The 13,137-nt window shown below is 31.2% G+C and overlaps 1 protein-coding gene across 1 annotated transcript in view; it reads right to left on the minus strand.

The window, feature by feature from the left end:
* Window positions 1–10,379, minus strand: part of LOC126778828 (scavenger receptor class B member 1) — a 117,120-nt gene extending 106,741 nt beyond the window's left edge. The window contains exon 1 of the mRNA XM_050502530.1: window positions 10,209–10,379. The gene's annotated coding sequence lies outside the window, so the exon portion shown is untranslated. The remainder of the gene's footprint in view (window positions 1–10,208) is intronic.
* Window positions 10,380–13,137: the final 2,758 nt, after the last annotated feature.

Here is a 13,137-nt window from a genome sequence, read left to right on the forward strand (position 1 = left end):
ATTGATATTTTTTCCTTAACAGATCGGAAAGTGAACGGTCAGCTATAAAGAATACATTCAATTCGTGAGCCGAAAAGATACCCCGCTTTTAGATCGTCATTTTACAGTTAGACGTAAAAAGAACAAACGATTCCTCTCGACTAGACGCCATAGCGTCTAGTGACTTTGACAAGGGGAAAATTCTACTAACAAATTATCACTTTATCGCAATCGAATCGAAACGTAATCGTTGTCGTTTAACCGTTCCCACTAACTCAACGATCCAGTCGCGGTTAAATCGAAGTTGGTTCGGAATAGAATCGGAAACGTATCGTAACCGTTACACATTTGTAGATTGGTATCGTTGTAATGAAACCAAATAGAATCTTATATAACTTAAAATAAACTTACTTACATAGTAATGGTAGCAGCCTGTATATGTCCCAATGCTGGGCTAGGCCTCCTCTCCTTTTTGAGGAGAAGGTTTGTAGCTTATACACGGTGCTCCAATGCGGGTTGGTGGAATACATGTGGCAGAATTTCAGTGAAATTAGATACATGCAGGTTTCCTCACGATGATTTGTTCACCGTCAAGCACGAGATGAATTATAAACACAAATTAAGCGCACAAAAATTCAGTTGAAACCACGAACATCGGTTAAGATTCCCACGTACTAACCACTGGGCCATCTCGCCTTACACTTATTAATTACTTAAATTGAACGGTACGTTAAATTCACACATATTTGTTAATATGTTGTTTAAAGTCTTTAATATTAATTGTTTAACCTCTAGCTTTAATAAATTATATAGGCAAGTAAGAAGCTTATATAAAGGGATAATTACTTACTAATTTAAATTACATAGATATGTTATTAGGTGGGAAAAGAGTAACTACTGAGTTTCTTGTCTCTTCTAGGTAGAATCTACATTTCGAACCGGTCGTAGCTTTATTTTAAAATAATAATAAGGAGAATCTAACGTACTGTTAAAAGGATGCTTAAATAAATTTATTTTTTGTAAATCTTTATTTTTTATTACACACGATATTTATTATATATAATTTATGATATATGTATGTATATGTAAATAACATGTTAAATATATGGCCTTATCACAAAGTGACTCCAGACAATCTGTTAGGGAAATAAGGGAAGGTAATCGAAGGACAGGTGCAGTTATAATTATTTACTTAAATAAGACATACAATAGACTGCATTACATAGAAATGTATATATATTTAATTAATTTACGTCATTATATCATTCTTATTTAAATGAAAAACAAAGATGCGAATATATTTTGTCCTTTTCTTAAACAAGCTACTGACGAAAAAGCGGAAGTTGATAAACAAAAATTAAAATAAATTAACCATTCACTATTGCTGTCCCTTTCACGTAACTGTGCCGTCGTTAAGTGTGAAAGAGCGCGTAGATGTTGTTTAGCTTGGGTTAGTAAAAGTATGAAATAGTTGATTATAAGGTATTACAACATTCGCTAGTGGGTCGTGTGTAATGCAATAACTGGCTGGTTGGTGGTCTGATTCCAAAGTGTAATGGTCTTCGAACCTTATTATGGCGTTTCCGCTATTATCTAGTATGGGAGAACTTAATAATGACTTCAGAAGCTTATATTTAACTGAAAAAAGCAGATAATATAATAATAATATTATCTGTGTTCATTAATTTGCGTTCAGGAACTATGATAGCAAAAATCGTGAATCTATATTAATATTAAAAAGGCGAAAGTGTGTTACGTTTTCACGACTAAACCACTGAATTGATTTTGATGAAACTTGATATGAAGGTAGAACGAACCCAAAGAAAGGACATAGCCTTTTTTATCTAACAGCTGACTCCTTATCCCCACCACGCAAGCTAAAACTAATAAAAAATATATAAATATCTCTTTCTATCAGTCATTAGAGTACAATTAAAGTTTTTCAGCACTAATCTATTGAATTATCTTCATTCAACAAACAATAAATGTCTTATATCAAAACTATATGACGTCACTAGAAAGCTAATATGGCCGACATAAACCGCTTTATTGTAAAATTTGACAAGATTACGTGTATATTACACATAATTCTATTTTTCTACTATTATCATATATTACGAATACAGATACTAAATATGTGAATAAAACTAAATTTCCAAGTCATTATATAATGATTGGTTCTCGAACTTGACCTAAATACTTTAAAAAAAAAATTGATTGGCCTAATGACTTAATGTAAGCGATCATATAACGATATTTGCATAAATAATGTTCAAAAACTATTTCAAATTCTTCAAAAATAATTAAATAATACAGAACAGATGATTTCGTTTAAGAAAAATGTAGTTGCCAAAACGGAGTTCAGAAAACGGCGTCTAATATTTACCTTATTATCATATCGTATCGTATCGTGTCACGTGATTTAGTTGGCACCAATAAGCCTAGAAATTAATGTCTGACGATTCTGAGGTCTCTGGGGTTAACCCAAGCCCTGGAGTAAGCGTTGAAGTCCCCTAAAACGATCAAGGGGCGGGGTAGGCATCTGCGTATGCCAGCCCGTCTAGGTACGTCGTAGTGGATGAGGAATCGGTGTAGTTGCACTGATGATACTTCAAACCGGAACACAACAATAGCTGTTTGGTGGTAGAATATCTCATAAGATGAACCTATCCGGCTTGCACAAAATGGAGACTCTTTTCGAGAATAATTGTCAAGTCGCTCAGTGGTTACGGTTTTTCAAAAAAGAAATATTTATTATGGTGGTACATGGTAACAAACTGTAAATGTTCCACTGCTGGGCTAAGGCCTCTTCTCCCTTTTTGAGGAGAAGATTTATAAAAGCTTATAAACGCTTAGAGAAGAGCTTATAAACGCTTCTCCAAAGCGGGTTGGTGGAATACACATGTGATAGAATTTCAGTGAAATTAGACAAACGCAGGTTTCCTCACGACATTTTCCTTCACAGAAAAGGACGAGATGAGTTATAGTCACAAACTAAGCACATGAAAAACTTCAGTGGTGCTTGCCCGGGCTTGAACCCACGAACATCGGTTTCGGAACATCGGAACATGAAGATTCACGCGTTCTTACCACTGGGCCATCTCGGCTTATATACTACATATTTATCAATAATGGCGGTAATCGATTGTTAACAGTTCTGAGTCGCACAAGAGCCTTTTAACCTTAATTTAAATATATAACATTATACATATTAACATAATTTAGTTTTATTAATTAAATTTTAATTAAATTTATCTACACTATTCTGGTTCATGTTGTATTCTACAATAATTGGGGGAAAAAGTAAATAATTTACTTTATTTATACTTTATTGTACACACAAAGAGAAAAAAACAATACATGGATACAGCCTAAATAAAAGTAGCATACAATTTTGGCGACCTTATCGCTACATAGTTATCTCTTCCAGGCTAACAACGGTGTAAGTAAAACCTCATAGGATATGAGGTAGATGGTGCTGTTATAATAAAAAAAATAACATTAGTCTATAATTAAAACAAAGTAATAAATAAATGTAAATATAAAATACACATACTATATATAACACTATGTGAAAGTAAAGTGTTTGTGTCCCACTGTTGGGCTGAAGCCTAATTTTTTGAAATGTTTCGTGTATATTCCACCACGCTCCAAAACGGGTACACAAAGAGAGAACTATTGAATTACGACGCATGCAGGTTTCCTTTTGAAAAATATACACGAGGTAAAACGAGTGCATATTATGAGAAATTATAAATATAAATTCAACAATATCAACGTTTTACTTATAACGAGAATTTTAATAAATATTTATAATATATAATAATAAAATAATAATTTAATAAATATTGTGACTCGCTAAACCGGAGTTTAAGTTATTTTTAACAATTCAATTTGTGTTTTAGGTTTATATGTGATATTTTGTTAAAAAACTTAGTGCCCATCTAAGGAACATTATGGGTACTTTATATTTTGAAAAAGTAACACTGTTCAATTTCCAAGTCGGGCCAATAAAAAGTTATTCGGTTTTTCTGTCAGAAAATTCTCAGTAACAGCCCGGAGTCTGGAAGTTGTAAGTGTGTACACTCCCGTGCCTCGAAAAGCACATAAAGCCGTTGATCCTGCGCCTGAACTCTTTCCGATCGTGTCGGATTGCCGTCCCAACAGAGTTATGAGAGTTAAGTAATAAAGAGTGCACCTGATTTTTTGTGTGTTTGCGCACACACTTATGCACTATAATATCTACTGCGCAGTTGGCTAATATCTCTTGAGATTGGCTGCCGTGGCCGAAAGCGGTCTGGAGGACATTATTATTATTATATAAGAGTTGAATTATATACACGTAACAAATAAATATTCAGGTCTTGTCAGGCTTTTCAACCCAAAATCTTCGGTTAAAATTCAAGTGTTCTACCCAATGGAGCGTAAGAACAAAAGTATCATAGTTATGCCCTAAAAATAATTAATGATTGCTAAAAAAATATCGACAAGTTACGACCACAGACAATAACGTCCCCGTATTAAAAAAAAACTGTCAGTAGTTGGTTCTTTATTTTATTCTTTGTTTATATTATTACACTGGCTCACTGACCATTCGACTGAGACAGCAATATTAATTTGGTATGTGGCAATAGAACAGACTGTTGCCTAAGAACTTATTTCCTGTGTGAGTGAGCCAGTATATAATTAATTTGTTAATCGGTGCCTTTGTAGTTGTATTCCACTTAAACGGATAAATTTCAAATGCGTCAATTTTCTTTTAATAGTTATCATAATCAAATTTAATATAATATATTTTTACGGTTTATATATATTTATAAGTAGGCTTTCGTAATCCTTAATGTCTATAATATCCAAAACAATTATGATTTACAAACACGACCTTGTTACAGTTGTTTTAGCAGAGATATAAAAAAACTGACCGTATATTCGCTCATGGGAACACTTTTGTGTTTCCAAAATAAATCCCATTATATATTCTTATTCAAAATAGATAGACAGCTTGACAAATAGACATAAGCACTGTAAGAAATATTAACCATCCCTTACATAGTCAATGGGATAAACTTGGGAAGAATGTTTTTTGTAAGTTTTTACACTGGCTTACTCACCCTTCAAATCGAAACAAATCAATACTAACACTTACTCAAACGGGCTTGCACAAAGCCCTACCATCAAGTACCATTATTAAGAAATATTTTATTCTGGCAACATTTAAATGCCATTTAAATATACATCTAGTATTTATTTACACTAGTAATTATGATTCTAATTACTTATAACTATAATTATTTGTTGTCCGTTTAGTTCTAAGAGAATGTATTTGTATGTATATACTTATGTACGGTTAGAAAAAATAAAGCATGCGAAGACAATCAGTTCAAGTTAAATACATAAAACTAAATCATCATTAAAATTTTTATATACAAATATAAGAAGTCTTGTAAAAATTGATAAATTAGATGAAATAAAATGCATACTACACTCAATAAAAAGCACTATACATATAATACTGATTACTGAAACATGAATAAAGTCTGATTTAGATGCATCATTACTTGAGATTCCAAATTATACGCACATATATAGTTATAGAAAGGGTGGGATTGGGGGAGGAGTATCTATATATATTCATAATTGTCTTATGCATGAAAATGTTGAAGTTATTAATAGAGAAGAAAACGAATACATTTGGATATATATAGAAAAATATGCAATTAATATTGGAGCTATATATAAACCACCTAATACAAAAACAAAAGATTTTATAGAAAGCTACAGTCAACAGCTAGAGAAAAAACGTAGATGCTTAATATTTGGAGATTTTAATATCAATCTGTTAAGTGATGACCATAATACAAATAACTATAAGAACATGATAAATGAAGCTGGATATGCAATCCTTAACAATCTCAATGAAGACTTTTGTACAAGAGAAACACACACAACAAAATCTATTATAGACCACGTTTTGACAAATATGGAAGGTGTGAATTTCCACATGGCTCTCCTTGATACCCCCTTGTCTGACCATAAGCAGATTTACCTAGATATCAAACAGATTAAAGTTGATAAGAAAAGAGAGACACATGAATACTTGGCAACTGATTATACTGCTTTATATAAATCAATGGAAATAACTGTGATCCAAAATAAAGACTACGATTATGAAATATTAGAAAATTTAATTAAGACTAAAATTCAAGAAAATAAATGCACAAAAATAAACATTTTAAAAAAACCCAGAGAAGACTGGATAAACAAAGAGGTGTTGAATAGTTTGCGTGATCGAAATATTGCCTGGAACCAACATAGAGCTGATATTAAAAATACCGAAAGGGAAACAACATTCAAAACCAAAAGGTACGAAGGTTTCAAAACTACACGAAATGCTAAAATTAACTCCTATTCCAACGCCTTTGAAAAATGTAAAAAGCGACCAAGAAAAATGTGGGATTTAATTAACAGTCTCGTCAATAACAAAAATAAGATAAATATCATACCTCCTAATCTTGTTCGAGATTCCAATATAGTAGTAAATGATCCTTATGAGATTTGTTAACTTTTTAATGATTTCTTTTCCACTGTTGGTTCAGATTTAGCAAGTAAAATACTCCAATCATATCATCAAAAACTTACTTCCAGTCTAAATGTGAAAACATTCACAAAATAACACTATTCAGTCATTTGCACCCACCACAAAAAAAGAGGTTAGTGAAATAATCGACAAATTGAACGTAAACACAAGTAAAGGCATCGATAACATCGGAGTAAAAGATATAAAGTGTATAAAATACTTTATTCTAGATAATCTTACTGACTGTTTTAACAAATGTCTTACACAAGGAAAATTCCCCGAAAGTCTAAAGATTGCTAAAGTTACGCCAATTTATAAATCCGGAAGTAAAACAGATCCAGGGAATTATCGGCCGATATCTGTTTTACCAGTTTTGTCAAAAATTTTAGAAAAATTAATATATGTCCGTCTTTATAATTACCTCAATAAACAAAACTTCTTTTTTAGTCAACAATATGGCTTTCGTCCGAAATCTAATAAACTTTCAGCAACTGTGGATATTGTCACCAAAATTACAAACGCGTTGGATAGTAAGCAAATCGTTCTAGGTATCTTTATCGATTTAAAAAGGCTTTCGACACGGTCAGCCATAATTTATTGTTACAAAAACTACATAAAGAAGGTATAACAGGTTCGGCAATCAAAATCTTAGAATCATATTTACAGCGTCGCAAGCAAATTGTTAAAATCAGAAAATTTCAAAGTAAGCCCGCAACGTTAACATATGGAGTACCACAAGGCTCTATCTTGGGACCGCTATTATTTTTAATTTATATAAATAGCATTAGTACAATTTGTCTGGAGATGTAACTCTTTACGCGGATGACACAAGCTTATTTTACTTTGGTGATAACATTAAAAATATAATTGACGTAGCTCAACGTGATTTAAATGTTATTAGCGAATGGCTTCTGTCTACTTTATTAACTATTAATACCAAAAAGACATCATATATGATCTTCGCGCCTAAAAATAAAAATATACCAAATCATGACCAACTAACAATTTTTAACGAACCTATAAATAAAACTGATCATGAAAAATATTTAGGTCTTATAATGGATAGCAAGTTAACCTGGCAATACCACATTGATCATCTTAAAAATAAAATATCCCCTTTGATAGGAGCACTACGTAAAATTTCCTTATGTATACCTAATAAAATTCGTCCTATTATTTATAATTCTTTAGTAAAACCTCATATAGAATATCTTATTGAAATATGGGGAACTGCTGCGAACTCTAACATAAAGCCATTACAAACTTTACAAAATAAAATTATTAAAGTTCTTTATAAATATGATTATATGACGCCATCCGCTGAATTATACAAAAAAAACAAAATTTCTTAATATAAATCAATTATACACTTTAAAAACCTGCATGTTGATTAGAAAAATAATAACAAATAAAACACATTCACAATTACACTTTCATAAAAAAACACATACATACCACACTAGAAAACGTAATAAACTAAAACTTCCAAAAACCAGAACCAACTATGGAAAGAAAAACATTTTATTTGAAGGAGTTCAAATTTATAATAAATTATCAGACTTAATCATTAATAGCAAGAGTTTTCCTATATTCAAAAAACGTGTAATGGAATATGTGCAAAATAATTTATAAGTTAATTTAACCCCTACCTAAACATGTTTGTGTAATATAACTACCCGCAACATTTTATCTCACTGTATATAATTCGGAAGGCAAACTTTTAAATGTACCCTCAGGCAAAATTATTGTAATTTCTTATTATAAGTGAACTTTTGTGTTCTTAATGAGAAATAAATAAATGTCTTTAAACCGAAGTTACAATTTCGAACGTTATAGTAATTAGTTTTGATATTTAAGATGTCTGAGATTATGTAAGGTAACTTAATAACACTTAAAACAATGGTACATTAAAATATTGTATTTGTTTAATGTATAAGTTATAATGTGATTTAATTGTTAAGTTAAGAAGTGGACAGTGTTATACTACCGTGCCTGGGAATGAAATCTCTCTTCAATCGTGTCGGATTACCGTCCTATTGGACTATGAGAGTGAATATAGAATACACCTGTGATTGCGCACACACATACATTATAATAATATATCCCACTCAAATGGCTAGTATTTGAGATTTATTATTAGTACTTCTAAATTTAATTTTTTTTTTTAATATAATGATTGAACAAAATCGATGCGTCTTGTGAACTATTATTAAAGCAAATAAATATACAATCCACAGTAATTATTATTAGTAAATTTATGAAAATACCGGTAAAATTTTACCTTGAATTAAGAATTAGAAAACAAAACAATAACACGGTTTCTGTTCATTAAATAATTGAATATTGTTTAAAATTTTAATAAAAGAACAATGTTTTAAATTTTATTTTTTTTAATTACCTTTATTAACGCCTTATTTTATTTTAAAAAACTTTATATATAATTTTTATGTATCCATTCCATATTAGAAATCCATTCTAATTTCAAATGAACATAAATTTTAATATGTTGCAATACCGAGCTTGTTAGGTTGGTGTTAGGAAATTAATAAATATAGCAACACCTAATAAACGTCTTAATAAAAGACAAACTTTTCTGGATTAAATATAATCTGGTTGATTCGTTACTTACTTTGAAAAATGTTAATATTCAAATGTTTATTTTTTTTAATGAAAAAGTATAAAAATATAAAATTGATTGGACATACAACCTGTCTATGTTGTTGGTGGGGGTTGTTAATAATAATATAAATTACTATATATTTAATTTTAACCAATTATTTTTCATTTTACATAAATTAAGTTTGTCTCTGTATTACTTTTTATCGTAATAATATTTTAAATAAGTTTGTATTTTTATTAAATTTTTAATCTATAATCATATACTTTTCAATCTATAATAATAAATATTAGATTAAAGCTTGCTACTGTAAATAATAATAAGAAGTTTGTATATATTTTTAGTAATTAATTATAATAAAATTATAAAAACTTTTTTTATAATATTGACATAATCCTTATTTTTAATTTTAGTTGTAGTAATTTTATCGTTTATTAATTTAAATATAATTTAGTCATTTAAAAATATTTTGTAATAAAATTATTTGAATGAAGAATAAATTGTACTTAAGGCAAAAAAAAAAATGCCGCCAATAATAATAAAATATGAATAGCATCAGAGATATGACATTTACAAAATGCACTGCCCGCAGCCTCCGTATCTTGAGATCACTTTCGACTGTCCTACTGCCCTACATACAATATCCCCACTGGACAGTGAAAGCTTAGCAAAAACCGATAATGACATAATATAGCAATCATTGTGTATAATAAAATAAGATGACAAAGAATTATGTGTAAAAAACCTTTTTTGTATTATTTCATTTGTCTTTTTTTTTTTTTTTGTAAATCGCGCTCGAGTCTTAGTTCATAAGTTCTTAATAATTGTTGCAATTTCTAAAGAAGAAAAACGTTAAATTAAAGTAAAATAATGATTCCATGCAAATCATTACTTTACTTTCATTGAAGATTAAATCTGAAAGTTTCCGTTAATTGTGTTACAGCCATGCGATTTTGTTTTTAATTTATAGTTTTTAAAAAGAAATTTATATATAATTAAATAAAATCTTATAATTATTAAAAAAAAATTACGTACCTAAATAAATGAAGAGAAAATTGTTATAACAAATTCCAAATTTAAATCACTGTCACATTTCAAAACAACACTTTAAAAAAAAACACTGTCAAAAAAGCGCGCGAAATTGTTCCGATGCTTTTACTAATTCCGATGCATTTTCTGCACATGCGCGAGACGTTAAAACTATTCGGCCCGAAACGGCCAACTGCGTGTAACCGCGATTGCCTGAATCAGTCTTTGGTTGTAACTCGGCTTGCGCGTTCTGTACATAATTATGAACAATGACATTTTTTCCCATTTTGAATCTTAAAATGTTTACCAATAAGTCATTGATTTGCATGAAACGGTTAAATTTAAAGTGGCGTGTGGTGTTTGGAAAAGTAGAACTGCTTATCATAGATGCGGATATAATATATAATTTTTTGTTAAGGCTTTTTCTTAATGTTAGAATGTCAACACACACTTTTTTATTTATTTAAACGTTGGGAACAAAATAATTAAGATACAGATGATAGAGATATTTTGAGATTGAACTTTGATTTAAAATTTCTTTTAAGAAAATTACATTTATTTGCAGGCAATGTCTCCGTCACGGTAGCATGCGCAAGCAATCCCGTGGCACTCCTCGTTAAGACGGATAGTGTACCGCTGGTTTTTTAGGGGGTTCCGATGTTCGGTGCACACTCGGCGCCTTGGACACACAGAAACGCGTAATACGTTTTTTCCAGTGTAAGAAGGGCACGCAACGACCTTAGCTAACAAAAATGACCTTAGATAACTTTCTTAGTAAACAAAAGACTTACGAATCCGCAGGTGCGTCATAGCTTTCGCTCCACTGGGCCACTTATTTCGATCATAACTGTTAACTAAATGTATCCCTTAATTGTTTTGTACGTAATACGTGTTTATTACGGCGTTGCATTTGCAATATATACAATAGAATATACTTTACTGTACACCAGAGTTAAGAAAACATACATTTATATAGAGAAAACAAAATAAATGGTATGTATGAAATGCTTTCTCATCTCTAATTGATTTTTGGTCAAAGGATATTAGATTAATAAAGCGGTATGGTGTACAATTCTTCGTAATTATTTTACCTGTTAAATTTTAGTAGTGCCATATAGAAAAAAAAAACATACTAATTAAGTAACAATCTCCACATATGTTGGGCTGTGTGTGCCACGGCGGCCAATCTCAATAGAGATTAGTCAAGCCGATTTGCCGAGCCGGTTGGCTAAGTTGGTAGATAATTGCCTTTCGACCCAGCCAGACATTCCCACCCAGGACATTTGTGTGTATAAACATGTCAGTTTGTCCTCTGGGTGTAATTATCTTTATACCTAAGTATATATTTACAAAAGAAAAGTAGTATATTAGTTGTCTAGTATAATACGAGCTCTGCTTAGTTTGGGATCAGATGGCCGTGTGTGAATAATGTCCCAGGATATTATTATTATTAAGTGCGCAGTATAATGCAAACACAGATGCACTTGCTATTCGCTCACCCTCATAATCCGATAGGATGGCAATCCGAAACAACCGGTAAACGTAGAACGTAGGCTTTACGCATATTCCAGGGCACGGAAGTGACACTTCCAACTTCCAGACTCCAGGCTGCTATTGAGAATCTTCGACAGAAAAACCCAATAAATTAGGATCTGCAGTCTTATATCTAACCACCAGACCAATGAAATAGTCAATTAGGATGGATCCTAAACAAAGACGGATTATAATTTTTAAAAACAGCAGTTAGTTTCACTATCTGTGGTTGTGTTTATATTGGAACTCGCCTATTATATAACCCGCTAAATTTGTATTTGTAAAAGCCGAGATGGCCTAGTGGTTAGAACGCGTGAATCTTAATCGATGATCATGGGTTCAAACCCGGGCAAGCACCACCGAATTTTCATGTGCTTAATTTGTGATTATAATTCATATCGTGCTTGACGGTGAAGGAAAACATCGTGAGGAAACCTGCATGTGTCTAATTTCATTGAAATTATGTCACATGTGTATTCTAGCAACCCGCATTGGAGCAGCGTGGTGGAATAAGCTTTAAACTTTCTCCTCAAAAAGGGAGAGGATGCCTTAGCCCAGCAGTGGGACATAACAGGCGGTTACTTACTGTAAATTTGTATCGAAAAATAAGCGCTGAAATATCTCCCAGATGTACTAATGACATTTACTATTTTACTATAAATAATATACCCTTGGTCGAGACTCGAAGGCGCGCTTTAGGTATAACGAGTGTTTTATCAATTATTGATATATATTTTTAGCATACATAATTTCTTCTATGACAGTCGTAGTGTCTCTGGGTGAATAATTCGCAGACCGCACTGCACGTCATAACTGCTTACCGTATATTCGTTTGTCACTGTGAAAACTAATTTACTTCTGTATTCAATTAGAGAACAATAGAATTTGTTGTAACGTTAATAAGGTTAGTTTTTGTTTGACGTAATAGATAATAATATAAAATTATGGAAGCGTGTCTTTTTGAAAAAAACATTTTAGCTCAAGATATTTTTTAATTCCGAGGTCTTTTTTTTTTAATTCCGCGGCAAAATTATTTAAGCTAAAGTATAAAGTATAAGTTTAAGTCACTGCTCATATACGTACCATTACTTAAATAACGGTTATTGGTGGATCAGGATACTACTAATTTCATATATGTTAATAGGAGTGCCCCAGATCCTGGCCCTAGTATGTTTAATATTTTTTTTAATGACTAGCTGTGCTCGCGGTTTCACCCGCGTATAACTCAAATAAATCACAATGAGCTGATTTATAATATTTCAGAATATACAACATAATTAGTTGGATTTTTGTGGTATATAAGTAATTATTGGTTTTTGGCCGCATCGGATCTAGATAGGGCAACATACAATTGGAAACATACATAAGAAAAACATTCCCTTAAATCTATACCGACATACTT

The sequence above is a fragment of the Nymphalis io genome, chromosome 27 (genome assembly GCF_905147045.1).
Source record: "Nymphalis io chromosome 27, ilAglIoxx1.1, whole genome shotgun sequence".
NCBI lineage: Eukaryota > Metazoa > Arthropoda > Insecta > Lepidoptera > Nymphalidae > Nymphalis > Nymphalis io.